Consider the following 15,197-nt stretch of genomic DNA (forward strand, 5'->3'; position numbering starts at 1 on the left):
CGAAGTCGCCTGGGGCCAGCCGGTCGCACGTGACGCGCGCGCTCCGGGCACTACTCGTCACTGGTCCACTGCTCAGACAGTACAGCCACCACGCCATGCCGTCCCCCCCCCCCCCCCCCCCGCTCCCTCCCCGCCCGGCCGCCTAGCCACCCTACTATGGTATGGTAGCATGGTAGGGCCACGAGATCACGGTGTAATGGAAAATGTGGCCACAGGGTAACCTAACTGACCCAGCTATTGTTAGCGTACCCACGGCAACGTTTTCGTTTTTTTCTGCTTCTTCTTAACTGACACCACGTGCACGAGAACCGCTTCCTTAAAATTAAAGTACCCCAGGTCAAACATGCAAAGAAAGCCTGAACCGGGGACGCGCAGTTGATCTTGGCTACCGCATCTGAACCCAATCCAAGGCTACAGCGATGAAGAAGTTGCAGAGATCCGCGGAATACAGACATCGCGCAGTGCAATGACTCAACCCTCCAAGCACGCCTGTCTGACACTAGCCAGACGGCCCCCATGCATCGCTAATGGCTCCTGACGGCGGCTGGAATAAACGTACGGCGCCGCCGACGGCCAGCACGCGGCGCCGACAGATCGGCACGTGACGCCCGCACAGGCCGCTGGCGACGGACCTTTTTTCAGGTCGACGAGCGCGGCCAGACCCCAGCCCTTGTCGCTGGTGCGCACCACCTGCAGCGGCGGGTAGAGTCGCTTCTGGAAGCGCTGGTTCAGGCAGCGCTCGCCGGCTCGACACAGCTCCGGGTGGCACTCGAACATGAGCATCCTGCCGGCGATGGCGCGCCGTCAGTCGACGGGCCCGGCGGGCGGCGAGGGGCAGGGGAGGACCCGGCGAGAAGCGAAGGGCAGGGGATGGCCCGGCGAGAGGCGAGGGAAGTGGGAAGGCCCGCGCGGCCGCCGGCAGACCTGTGAGGACGGCCAGCACCAGCTGAGAAGCACACCGGCGCTGCAGAGGCCATCTGGCGTCTGACATCACTCATCTGAGTCCCCTCACGTCTGAGCCGCACGCCACACCTCTCCCCCAGCGCCCGACAGTGTACCCCACCCGTCCACAGCGGCTGCGCCGCCCTGCCGCGACCGTCGCGTGCCCTGGGCTGGCGGCTGGCGGCTGGCGGCTGGCGGCTGGCGGACCGTGGCCGCTTGCCCACCTGTTGAGGCAGGATGAGTCGGGGCCGCAGGGCCTCTCGTCGGTGGGCCGGCAGCCGCAGGCCGTCGCCTGACTGACATCGCCGCTCGACAGCTTCACGCCGCCCACCGGTTTGTTGCTCTTGATCCGGATGTAGGCCGGCGGCCGCTGCGGGCCGGAGCGAGGCGTCAGGCGGGTGTGGGAAGGCGGCACGGGAGACGCATCATCGCGACCCAGCCGCGGCGCAGGGCCAGGGCTCGGAGCTTCGCCGGATCGGCCACACCACGTGTAACCATGCCGTGGGAAGTGATGAGAAGCCCCGGATGTTGAATCCATCTTCGTTCAGCTCTTTTTGATCGGCTTATTTACCCCGATACATTTTGATAGCATGCATATTTTGAGCGAAAGCGCCGTATCAGAATATAGTATACGTATTCTGGCGACTCGATACGTGACACTTGACGCTCGATTCCAAAATCGCGGGTGAAAGTGACAATCCTCAAAACGCCTGCTTGGCAGAGCTTGCTGCCGTGAGGTGAGACAAGTGAAGAGAGGGCGACACCACTCATGAACATTCCCTTGGAATGGCAAGCAAATGACACGCATTACGTCGCCCCCCCCCCCCCCCCCCTTCCCCCAGCCCGAGCCTGCCCGATTCCATCTCCCCGGCTCCAAACGTCTGTTCACATCGCAATCCCGACCCCCGCCGCGGCGCTCGCATGAGCCCGGGCCGCGCCCGCGACCGGTGCCGCCGCCCGCCCACTGACCAGAATGTCGGTCGCCTCCCTCTGCTTCTCGCGGCTCTCTTTGTACTGCTTGTAGTAGACGGTGGCCTCCTGCATGGCCTTCTTGTACGACGAGGTCAGCGTCTTGGAGCCGGTGGCGTGCACTCGGCCCACCGAGTCCTGCCGACAGGCCCGCGCCGCGTCAGGCGCCTCGGGCCCGACTGCGGGCGCCGCTGCGCCGCACGACCCCGATCATGCGCTCTCCGCGACGCTGGGCTGTTCCCACGCCCTCTCCGACCGCGGCACCGCCTGACGCCCGTCGACACATTCAGCCACGTCAAACTGAATGGAGCCAATGGAACCAATGGAATCCGCGGCCTGACGTCCGCTAATTCATTCAGCTGTCAAACTGAATGGAACTGACTGTCAGCATGTCTGTCAAAGCTGAATGTCAAACTGAATGGAACCAAAAGGCATCGCACGAATGACCCCCGTGCTGGCAGACGCGCAACGCATACGCGCTGACCGTGGCGTCGCCGTCCAAGGAGAGCGCGACGACTGGTATGTTATACCAGTCGTCGGTTGATGGTACACACTGACGGTGCCTGGTACACACTAGCCTCCCTCACCCCCTCCTCGAAGAGAAAGACGCGACCGCGTCGCATCCAGGTGTAGTCCTTGGAGCCGAAGAAGCGCACGACAAACTGGCCCGTGCTGTACTCCATCTGCAGAAGGTTCTCCGGAATGTCGTTGGGTGGCACCACCATCGCCGGCCACCACCTGAGGCAAGCGGCCGCGCGGCCGCAGTGTTGCAGACGATCAGCAGCTCAGACTATTCTTCTATTGCACACATGAGATGAGCTCAGCGGTCACTATCAGAGCCGTCTAGATAGTGGGGAGTGGGGCGTCTTAACGATGCGAACGGAGTGCCGGCTGATGTATACGAATACCGGACAAATAGCTAAATGATAAGATGGCCAGATAGGACGTGGTTTCTCCAAACATTAACCGCCCTGTGTTACGCGATAGCTTTCATCCGCTATGTGCCACTGCTGATGACAGCGACGATTGGTGTATCAGAGCGCGCCAACTTCTGAGATCACTTGGCGCCCATTTGCGCCATTGCCATCAGTGATGTCCCACACGAGTTCTCACTGAACGCCCGTCATAATAGCCCCCCCCCCCGCCCCCTCCCTGCGGAGGTCCCTCACAGCTCGGGCAGTCCTGGCCGAAAGCCCAGCCCGCCCGGCCGGCTAGCGTCCGGGTCACCGGGCGGCGGCTGGCGGCGGCCGCCACGACCTGTAGAAAGCCCAGCTTGACCCAGACCACCTCGCCGTAGAGCGGGAAGCGGCCGCTCTCGCACTCCTCGCACACGTAGCCGCCGTCCGGGATCGGCGCGTTGATGCACTCCACGTGGAACGAGGCCGGGCAGCTCTCGCAGCAGATCAGGCTGCCGCCTGGCGGACGGCGCGCAGACTGCCGGTCAGCCCGCGGCCCGAGCGGTACACCCTCACAAGGGGTACACCCCGGCCGATGGTCCCATCGAGACTAAGCGGAGCTGCTCAACCGACATGCGACGCTGAACTTCACACACACTTGAGCACTCTTCCAGACGCAGTTTACTCACGGGCGGACGGGTGTTTTCCCACCCGCTCCATCGCAGCGGCGCACAGTAATTTTCCCAACTGAATGACTTAACATACCAGAATTTTTCATAGCTCAGCATAGATAAGCATGCATAGCTCTACATACACAGGACCCAACCGTTAATGTTAAATCAAATAAATAAAAGTGCTCCGCATACAGGAGGTTTCTCAACAGTTGTATAACACACCAGTTGTCTGTACAGTGTCATTAGTCACCAGCGAGTGTCATTAGTCACCAGCGGTCATTGGTCACCAGCGGTCATTGGTCACCAGCGGAGGACAGCGTCTGTCCTCAGCAAGCCGGATCCGCACCTTTGGAGCAGATGAAGCACCAGGTGGTGTTGATGTGGTGAGAAGAGGAGCCCCTCTTGGTGTCGCGGCCGTAGTGTTTGGTGCAGATGATCTGTGACGCGTTCAAGATTTCCGTCCCGGCCGCCACGCAGCGTTCGCCTGAGCAGCGTGGCGGGCTCGTCAACAGCCGACCACGTGTGGGCACAGGTGACGAGAACCGCAATGACCACGGGCTGACTGCCTGGCCAGCTGGTAACGGAGGACACCGAGCACCTGCGCACGTGTCCAACAGCGGGTTTCACTGCGGACGCAAACTGTGGAGTTGAGTCAGTGGAGTCCGTGGGGCCCGTGCCGTGGAGTCCGTGGCGCCCGTGCTGTGGAGTCCGTACCGGCACGCTCAACTATAGTCCGTGCCGGCACGGCTACAACTATAGCCCAAGCTCACGACCCCCACCAAGGTACATCAAAGGATCCGTCACAACTCGGACCGGACAAGGGCGGACGGGACAGATACGACACACAATCTCTCTCCCACACCCCCACGCGTGACACACACCTCCCGGTAGGCGGACGCACCTGGGCACCTCGCCACGGTAGGGCCGGCACCAGCACTCACTGGCGTGGTAGGCGGTCGGGCAGCGGACGCACTTGAACAGCTTGTCGGTCGGCTTGAACTGGGCGGCCAGCCGGCGCGGGTCCTCGCTGACGCACGTGTGACACACGTGCAGCGGACACACGAGCCTGTGCTCGGAGCTGGTGGCCTGCGGGAACAGGCGCAGGCACGCCCGGTGGAAGTGCTTGCCGCAGCGGCCCGTCCAGCCGCAGCGCTCCAGCGCGCCGGACGCCGACTTGCAGACGAAACAGACGTGCTGGCCCGACAGGCACTCGGCGCACGAGAAGCGCACGGCCGAGGCCGGCGCGCCGGCGCAGCGCAGGTGGAAGGCGCCGCCGCACGAGCCGGCGCAGCGCACCAGCTCTCGGCCCAGCTCGCCGTTCTCCTCGCAGAGCTGACGACCGAGGGGCGGGGCGTGAGGGAGCGGCGGGCGTCGCCGCCGACCCAGCGGGCACGCAGGCCGCAGGAGAGATGGTGGGAGGAAGCGGAGATGACAGCGCTGGCGCGTCCAGTCAATGATGGGGTTTCCAACATATGAGTACAGCAATAATGATGCGCTGTGCAATTTAGTGATGACAAGGCTAGCCTGCCAATAAGATTAAAAAAAACAGTTGTAAGAGCTGGCGAGCATCCAACATAACTAGCACAACACTAGACCTATTAGAGCTAGCTGGAATCCCACAGATGGCATCCAACCTGCAAGCTCACTTGGTTCAATTTTGTATTCACCTAACTCATCTGACGGACCTCTTCACTTCATACCTCCACCTGGAATATACCCTCTCCACCTGATAACTGGCCCAATGGCCCGACAGACCATCCACTCCCAACTATCTAGCCAGACGTAGTCCCTCCATTCGACTATCTCAACAGACAGATCGAGTACAACCGACAGCTCAACCCACAGACCATTTACCCCCCCCCCCCCCCCCCCACTTACAACAGCACTTCCCCATCCCCCCACCTCACAACCATCTCGCCATCTCACCTGGCAGACCTTCTCCACGCGGCGGACACGCACGCGGCCGCTGGTCTCGGAGTCAGCGTCGGCGTCAGAGCTTTCCGGCCGTCGGCGGCGGCGGCGGCGCGCGCCGGCCGGCGGTCGCGGCCCGGCCGCGTACCGCGCGCGCTCCCGCTCCTCCATGGCCTCCCAGCGGGCGGCCAGCAGCTCGATCACAGCCACCTCGCCCAGCTCGGGCCGGCGCGCCGCCACCGCCTCGCGCTCGCTCTCGCAGAAGTGGCTGAACCACGTCTCCTGGTCGGCCGTCGCGTCTGCGGCGGCCGGCGCCGGGGAGGGGGCGGTGCTGGGGGCGGTACCAGGGGCGGGAGAGGAGGCGGTGACGGTGGCGGAGGGAGCGGGGGTGGCGGACGCCTGTACCGAGGCGGGCGCGGATTTGCGCCGGCGCGGCTTTGGCTTGGGTGCAGGAGCCGGCTCTGGCTCCGCAGCGGGGGCCCCCGGCTCGTCCTGCGCCACGAACGGCTTTACGCGCTCGTACCTGTAGAAAACAGGGCTGCTGCGTAAGCCATCATGACGCCTCGACATTCAAGCTGTAGCGATCACAGCTTGGGGCAATCTTTGGCGAGAAAATGTACAATGAAACAGTAACTGCAGCTCTAATCTCATCAAAAGAAATGTTTCACATTTGAAGATAATGAAGCAACCATCAGATATGATGAAACAAGCTCACTCTAACTAGTGGTATACTTTTAAGAAGAAAAGACTGCTTGAGAAAACAAACTTCTCTGTTTGGTAACTACCATCCTCGAAACGTCACTGCCTGATTACGTCATCGTACCTTGCACAACATTGATTGAAAGCCACTGGACGGCGGTTGTACCTGGAAATCGTACTCACGAACGCTTAAGATATGAGCGACTCGACCATCATATTTTCCTCGGCCTTCATCGTCGCATGGCTAATGAAATGGTAGCATTTGAATGCTGTTATTATGGACGTCATGAATGCCGAGGTGGCTTTGAATACTCTCCCCATCTTCGCGGGCGTGTAGCTCCGAAACTACAGTGGTTTAGATCTTCAGAAGGCCAGGACCGTGAACTGCACCGAAAGGTCTTCACGACAGCTATTCCGGTCCAAAATCTCACATAATGTGGAACACTCCCGTTCACCGTCGCTCTATCCAAGCTGAACAGAACGTTCCACCCCGAACTAATCTGAGCACAGTCTCCGCCCGTGCCAGCCCACGCGGCCGGCGGTCCGAGTCATCCCGCCTGGCTGCCGAGCTGACGCCAGACCGCCGCGGCCGGGCGGCGCCGTACCTCTCCAGCGCGGCGCTGGCCGTGGCCTCGGCCACGCCCGTCAGCCACTTGGGCAGGTTGCGGCTGGAGAGACGGAACTGGCTGCTCTCCTTGCCGGCGACGCGCCGCGGCCCGGCCTGCTCGGCGCGCGCCAGCTGGTCGAACTGGGCGCGCCCCTCGAACGGGCGCAGGTTGTTCGGGTGGATCCAGCCGCGGCACAGGTCGCCGAAGAAGCGCACGTGGTACCGCCGCGACGTCTTGCAGCCTGTCGACGGCGGGGAACGACAGAAGGCTACAGTGCAGGCATGGGTGCAGTTGGGACCACGCAGGACACACAAGGTCACCGCGGTCGGTACTTAGGTCGGGGAACCTAACGGGGTGTTACGCAGATCACAACGAGAGAGAACTGGAGAACGTCATGAAGATCAGAACGAAAGAGAACTGGAGAACCTCATACAGATCGACAGGCGCGCCCACTGTTCAGTAGGTATAATGACGAAGTGATAATTCGCATCTTTCTAAATGCTGCCTTTAATTTCTCAGTTCACACTTGCGAAGGGACGCTTGAACTGAGATCAGCGATCAATGGGGCTCCGCTTCGAGCTGCGCCGGATTCAAATCCAAGCAATTATCAGCGCACGGCGACAAGTGCCTCTCACCGACCCGCAGCACGGGCCGACTTACCGGCCTTCCTGACGACCTTGGTGAACTGTCCCTCCCCGGTGTCGTAGAGGACGATGGCCGGCCAGAGCGGGTACCCGCTGACCCGTGCCCACACCACGTCCCCCACCAGCCAGTCGCAAGGCACGCTGGAGTCGGGCGCGGGCGCCGGGGCCGGCTTCGGTGACGCCTGCCACCAGACGGCGCCCGTCAGGAGCGCCACCACCAGCGGCATTCACAGACGCACGCGCTACGCTCACGTCCAAACGGGCCACCAGTTGCGCACGTCTTCCACGGAGCTCGGCGGCTAGGTGAGCAGGATTGACCAACAGCGTAAAGCGGCGGCAAGGACGGGCGCGGCTATCCAAACTGGCCGTTTTTAGTGAATTTTAGACGGTCGCATTTGCTCCACCAAGCAGTACCATGTCCGCTGAAGGAACAGGCGCATGCATTCAGGCCCATCTACAACGTTACTCGTAACGCAATGTCGGCGATCGATTCCCACCCCGTACTTGTTTACAAGTCACCACAACCACGGACAACCGCGGAACATATCCACTAGTGGTGAACAACCAGGAAATGGAAACCCCGACTAACAATCGCGCGCGCGCCATAGCCCAGCTCACACCCAACGCACCCACCTGACTCTTGGCTGCCTTCTCTTTGGTGCCGGCCGAGCCCGGCGCCTGGTCGAACGGCTGCGCCGCGCTCGCCTCGCCCCCCGGCGCGGGCCAGCTCCCGGCGCAGCTCGGCGGCGCGGCGGCGTGCCGAGCCGACCGTCAGCCGAGCCGGCGCCAGGTCCTGTCCCGTTAGCGCCGCGTACGTGCGGTCCGTGCTCACGTAGGCGGCGTCGGAGCGCGCGCGCCGCACGCGGCCGTACTTGCTGACCGGGCTGAGGCGAACCGTGCCCGCCGGCGGCGCGTCGTCGGCGCCCGCTGCCGGCGGCGGTGGCGGCGGGTCAGCAGGCGGCGCGATGCCGCGCACCTCTGAGATCTGGAGCGGCACGTCATCCGGCACCGGTGGCGGCGACTGCTCGACTGTCCCTGTCCCCACCCCGTCCACGGCCGACACGGCATCGGCCGCGGGTGACGCCGCCTCAGTTGCGGCCGACTCCGCCTCGTCGGTCTCGGGTGACACCGCCTCGGTCACGGCCGACTCCGCCTCGTCGGTCCCGGGTGACACCGCCTCGGTCGCGGTCGGGACCGCCTCGTCGGTCTCGGGTGACACCGCCTCGGTCGCGGCCGGGACCGCCTCGTCGGCCGCGGGTGACACCAGCTCGTCGGTCGCGGCTGGCCTCGACTCGATCGCGGGTGACTCCGCCTCGTCGGTTGCGGGCGACACGGCCTCGGTCGCGGCCGGCTGGCCGTCGGCAGGACTGTTGGCCGGCGGCCCGTCAGCGGACCGCGCCGGCGCCGGGTCCCCGCCCCCGCCGCCCACGTCCGGCTGGGGCGGCGTGGCGTGACCGTTCTCCTTGTCGCTGTCGTCCGACTCGGCGGCCATGGCCGGCGCCGCTCCGCCCGGGCTGGACCCCGGCGACCACACGGTCTCCCGGCTCCGGCGACCCCTTGGCAGCCGGGGGCCTGGCCGCTGCTCCTCGGCGCTTCGAGTGCCCTTGCAGACGGGGCGTTCGTGCTGCCTTGGACTCAGCTATGGGGCTGAGGACCTTGGATGACTTGGCGTTTTTCATCCTGTGAGCCCTGGTCAGGGGAAAAATTGCACCATGAAATACATGAACACCCAAGACACAGATTTCATTGTTGTCTGTTCAAATCACTGTTGTGTACAGCAACAGCAACAGCTCAACACATACAATGCACAGTCATATCAAGGTTGAGCCATAATGAGGGCATGGAATTTCATTACAAATAGTAGTGAGAAGACAAGACAGCAGTATTAGTTTTATTTCTCAGAAAACCAGGAGAATAAAGATATAACATAACTATCTCTATATTGTATTATATACCTATATGCACTGGCCCATAACTAAAGGCTAATACTTCGGTGTTATCTATGTGAACGATGTTCCTCACTAATGCACTGAACAACTTCCATAATACTGGGAAGTCTGATATCAGACTCTGCAATGATGACAATTATTGCATTGGCTTTATTAAGGAGTGGTGGCAAAAATGCATCCATCCCACCATATGGTATCTAAAGAATGTAATGTTTACATATGTGCAAAAACAAAAGACAAAATAAATTACATTGCATAAGTTCAATTCTATGTAACATACAATGCTGTCAGAAACTGAAAGCTTAATATTGTATGCTCCACATAACATGTGGAGAGGGAAGCACTTAATTTAGGTGGAACTGGTATTTGACTCAGAAGTCAGTTGCAAGCATAGAATTTAACACAAATCACACTGAAAATTTGTGTTCAGTCCAAGTGGAATCCATTATGAAGAGCAATGCCTCAAATGTTATGTTGTACAGGCTGTCACCAGACACACAATCTGTATGATCACCCGATATTTCCTGCGGCATGAAGTTGCAGTAAACTGAGAAGCATTATGCTAACAGTACATTAGCACTTAAGGGACCCCTGCGTTCCAATTATCATGAGTAAGCTCTCCAAAGTAATCATGACACCTTGCTAAAGGTACCTGGCAACAGTAGTTTAGCTTTAGCCATCACTAACATGACAACTGACTGCTCTTGCAGCTGTTGACACCCCCTCATTCCATGCCATCGATGGCATCAAGCTGGCTTGCATGTGTTGTGTAAATGTATAACATAAGTACAGAAACCAACCACAGACAACATTCATGACCTGCTTGTAACCACATGCCAAATGACTGCTTGATTGTCATCACCCTTCCCTATTCAGCATAAAATCCACAACTAGATCCCATCTTTTATGTGTGGATAATGTATGAGCCATGGACACTTAGCAGCAAGTAATGATTGAGTGCATGGCCTGAATGAGAAACACATAATGTTCTTCATCTTCTTTCACTTTCCAGGGCAGCTGGCGGTGCAAATGAATGGTACTTTTGCCATGATAGGCTGTTATTTTTTAATTGATTTATTAAGTTACTTTCCTAACCTCTGCAGTTAGTGATGGGCTTGACAATAAACTAAAAACTTGTTTTACATGTTAAAATTAAATTGCAATATTATTCATAAACAGAATTTAAGTTTTGTCTGCAGCAGCATGAAGGAACAGATGCCAGATACAGCAAGCACATAAGCACAGTGTGAACAGCAGCTTCACATTGCAGCAATCATTACATCAGGCAGGAACAAAACCCACACAACAGGCAGGCTCAAAACACACACAGCAAGCAGGCTCAGCCACAGCAGGCAGACCAAAACACATGCAGCAGGCAGGCTCAAAACATGCACAGCAAGCAGGCACAAAACACACATAACAAGCAGGCTCAAAACACATGCAGCAAACAGCCTCAGGCACAGCAGGCAGACCAAAACACATGCAGCAGGCAAGCTCAAAACATGCACAGCAAGCAGGTTCAAGACACATGGCAAGCAGGCCCAAAACACATATAGCAAGCAGGCTCAAAACACACACAGAAAGCAGGCTCAAAACACACACAGAAAGCAGGCTCAAAACACACACAGCAGGCAGGTACAAAACACACAGGGAAAAAACCTGAAGGAATGGCATCATAAAGAATATGGATGAAAAATGAGGTTTGCAGGTGTATGTGTGTGTGTGTGTACTCTGGGCCAACACCCAGTATATTTGAATGTCAAAAAGAGCATTTGGACCAAAGTATTTTGCCTGTTCAACCCTAATGTATCTGCCAGTCAAGCACACCTTGTGGTTGCCTCCAAATTATGACAAAAGGCCTTTTATCTTTACATGGAAAATCATGATAAAAGGGTGAATATCTATCATGTTAGTTTACAGAGAAATTGAGTTGACACTAATATTACCTAACACACAACACCAAGATTAACACCTGATTTGGGTTCATCATTTTACATTTCCAATACATGAGACAAAACACTATTAACTGGTGCTCAAATTTACAGCAATGCTATCACTCACATTCAATGCAAACATCTGTAACATCCTTCCACAATATCATCAGGGCAGGTTGGTCATCCATCAGACAGTGTCGTGGAGTCAGGCAGCTGACATTCACTGAGGCCCGCAGCACTTCTGGGGTGGTGCTGTACATCAAGATCACAATGCACAGCGAGCCTAAAAAAACAGAGCGTTTCTCTGCAGCAGCCAATCAAACAGGGGTAGATCAATAATGTATAACAACAGACATCGACGGAAGCGAGCACGCCTCCCGCGTTACGCCCCGTACCGGCGCCCCTCGCAGGTTCGGTTCGGTTGTCGGCGGATCTTGTACTTAGCCATACAATTGAACTTGATATTTTCAAAGTGCCTTCTTGCCTCTCGGAAATATTATACATGATCAAAGACATATTTATACACCATGTTGTATTAATGTTCATCTGCAACATCGATGAAATGGGGCATCAAAAATTTTCGACTTTTGGCAGTCTTTTCCATGGACAGCATGAAGTCAGGCCTGTCGCACAGAAATGACTGCATACTGCAGGAACAAAGAGCAATAATGCCATACATTGCACAAAATAACATAATTAATTAGCCAAATGGTCTGATTTACAAACATACTCAACATCATTAAATCACAAACTTTTCTTCATTTACTCATGCCCTGGCATCATTTATGACCAGGGGCGTGGAAACTGCAATATGGCCGCCACAGCTGAATGTCGGAGAAACACAGGATAGGCCCTGCAGCACTTCATAATAAAACCATTCAACACAGCACCCAGCCCAATTTCTTGTCATGATGGCTGCAGCTCAACACATTATGAAGGGGCAGATCCAGACATCCTGATCCAGCAGCACCTCATTCAGGGGGATGCCAATTTCACTCTGGGGGTGAAAACTCTACACACACATACAAAACCTCAATGCTGTTGGTGCTGTTTTATGAGGTATCTGAAAATACCACAACATATACACACTTGGCAAATTATTCTGCAATAACAAGTCACCATATTACATGACACATCTCTGCCAAACAAGGACATTGATAGCGGCTTGCATGGTTGGCCCAGCAAGACTGCCATGATACTGCAAGACATTGCATTGTAAGACCCCACACTATGATGTTTTAATGTTGTGCAATGGATTGTCAGTAAAACCACATGTACAGTAAAGGAAATAGTTCACATCCAAGGCAATCAACTTTCACAAAAATCCTACATAAACATGAAAAGCTTTTGCTTTGTTGCTTTTCCATCAGTTATAGGTATTAAGTACAAGAAACCCATTCCTGGTGTACAGATCAGATTATTTACTTATTTACCCTGTAGCCCATGCAACTATCTGTAGTTACACATTTCTGGGCATTTTCAACCCTTTACCTTCCCTGGTTACACACTGGTTACAATGTGTGAAAGCACTCCCCCTGGTTATGCTGTGTTAAGCCTAACATCCCAAAAGTTTAACATCCATTTGGACATTTCGAAGTTAGGGAAAGGAATCAAAATCAAGCATGGTGCTCATACATCAGACGCAAGCTAATGGTACATGGGTTGAAGGTCTTAAACTGTTAAAAAAGAAAGCATGGTTTGCACCCATACTTGGGATAATGTTCACCTGTCTAAACCACCTCCCCTGGTTTATGTCTCCATTCCCCCCACCCCCTCCCCACCTCCTCACCCCATACCCACTCTTCCCACTGCACATGCCACAAAAAACTTCAGTGGCTGCCTAACCTGGCTTCAGACCATGGAATGGCAGCATGTAATGCCTTTAACCTTGAAGGAACAGTGTGCCTTTGGCCCAGCTACCTTACCATATAAAGGGAGATGAACAGTGACTAGCTTATGTGATATGGTATCAGGATCATATTCTTCCCAGCTAGCTTTCCTGGTAGAGAACTGGACTCAAAATACAAAGCCCCTAGCTGGAACTCAAGCAATTCTGAGGAGCAAATTCAGGATGTGATGCATGGCTGAAGGCCCAAATGCCATTTAGTCTCTTTGAACCAATGAGGAGTGACCCTCAGTGGTTAGGACACTCATTTAGTGTATATCAGTCTTTCCCTTAAGATGTAGACAAGAGAGCCCTACACAACAAGTCCTTAAAAACTTGTCCAAGGCTTGGAGCATCTTTTATTCTTAAAAGTAATTATTCTGTACTCTGAGTTGTGCTTTCCAATGACATGGACATCCTTCCATCCCTCTGGGCACCTTTTCCATCCCTGCCATGTTTGGGCACCTGTAGGTCCTTATGACTATGGCTGCCCTGTTCAGGTCCATGCCTATGTCCATTTTGGGATGTCATCATGGAACTACATCTAAGAGCAGCCCCCGGCAGGGCACCATACTTGTCAAATAGGGGAGGGGAGCTGTTCAGATCCATCTATATCCCAGCCTCTGGATCCACCCATGGCATCATATGCAGGTGCAATATAATGCAAAATAAAACTTACTTTTCCTTATAAACGTACATGTATTCAAAACATTATAAATGCTAAAAAAGATCTAACACCTTGGTGAACAAGTTTTCTACCTTAAAACCATCTGGCATGTCAGGAACTTACCCTGCCTAGCACACCACAGGTATATCTGCAAGGTGATGAGATATCAACATACTCCTTACCCAGGTTGTGAGAAATTCATGGACTCAGCCACAAACTTTAAGTCCAACTTCAAGTAGGTATACAGGAGAGAACATGACAGCATGCATGGAAAGGTGCCATACCAGCTTGTGTACCATTTGTGTGCCACAAAAACAGCAAAGATCCCCCATTTGTTTCAAAAGTTGATCAGGCTTGTCAAGCTGGCCAAGCAATGGAGGTAGTGTCTTGGGAATACATAGGAATTAATTATGTATGCCATATCAGAAAGATATGAGCACCACAAATCCCATTGCATCACATGTTATGGCTCTAGGTGTCGACTCCAACTGAAGCCATCTCCTGAGGTCCCGATTATTGACCGCCGCTGTTAAATGTGAATGTTCGGCGTTGGCCAAGGAAAACAATCAAGCAGCAACAGCACTCACAATCAAGCACAAACACGTTCATTTGTCACATATCTACATGCAATTACACATGCACAAAAAGGACACCAACAGAAACGTACCCGAAGAGCCGGCATAGATCAGCGTAGTCCAGATATATCGAGCATTGTATAACCAACTAATGCAGCCCTCCGCCCCCGACTTTCTGCCTTCTCTTTTCCCCCGCGCTTTTACACGCCGACAACGCGCCGTGTTCCCAATGTTTGCGTGCATTTATGGCGCGAAAATTTTCTGAATATTTCGTTCGCGATACGTTAATCATTGACCTTGATTAGCACTTTACGTGACAGCTTATGACAGTTTTGGACATATTATTCATAGCAAAAAAAAATCCTGATGAAGACATTGTCTTGAACCTTCCCAGAGTGTTATAAAATGGGTGCATGACGTAACATTATCATAAGCGTGTATGCTACACCACCAATGGCAATGAATGGGTATAAATGTACTACAAATAGCTTAAAGTAACAAAAAGACCAAATACTATGTCCAACCATGACTCAGTCCTTATTTGTATCTTTAATGGAATAATTTTGTTCCAATAAGTTTTCGACTCAGAACATCACCTGAGAACGCCTTTGGTTCTAGCATATTCTCCGACCTGCTGGTGTAGAGATGGACAAACAGAATGGTTCTAACAAGAAATTTTCTCTATGCGTATTTTTTATTATAATATATTTAGCATTTGAAATGAACAGCAAATTTTGAACCTACTTCTATGATGGAACATGTTCAGATCTCTATATTTGATCATATGCTGCATTAATACACCAAAATTTTGGTGACGATGACGCATTTTAGACAAGCGTTCTAC

The 15,197-nt window shown here is 54.6% G+C and overlaps 1 protein-coding gene across 1 annotated transcript in view; it reads right to left on the reverse strand.

The window, feature by feature from the left end:
* The window catches only part of LOC119109897 (histone-lysine N-methyltransferase NSD2), a gene marked incomplete at its 3' end in the record, with an annotated part of 43,892 nt that overhangs the window by 4,951 nt on the left and 23,744 nt on the right, over positions 1 to 15,197 (reverse strand).

This window comes from Pollicipes pollicipes, unplaced genomic scaffold (genome assembly GCF_011947565.3).
Source record: "Pollicipes pollicipes isolate AB1234 unplaced genomic scaffold, Ppol_2.1 Scaffold_7231;HRSCAF=8579_pilon_pilon_pilon, whole genome shotgun sequence".
NCBI lineage: Eukaryota > Metazoa > Arthropoda > Thecostraca > Pollicipedomorpha > Pollicipedidae > Pollicipes > Pollicipes pollicipes.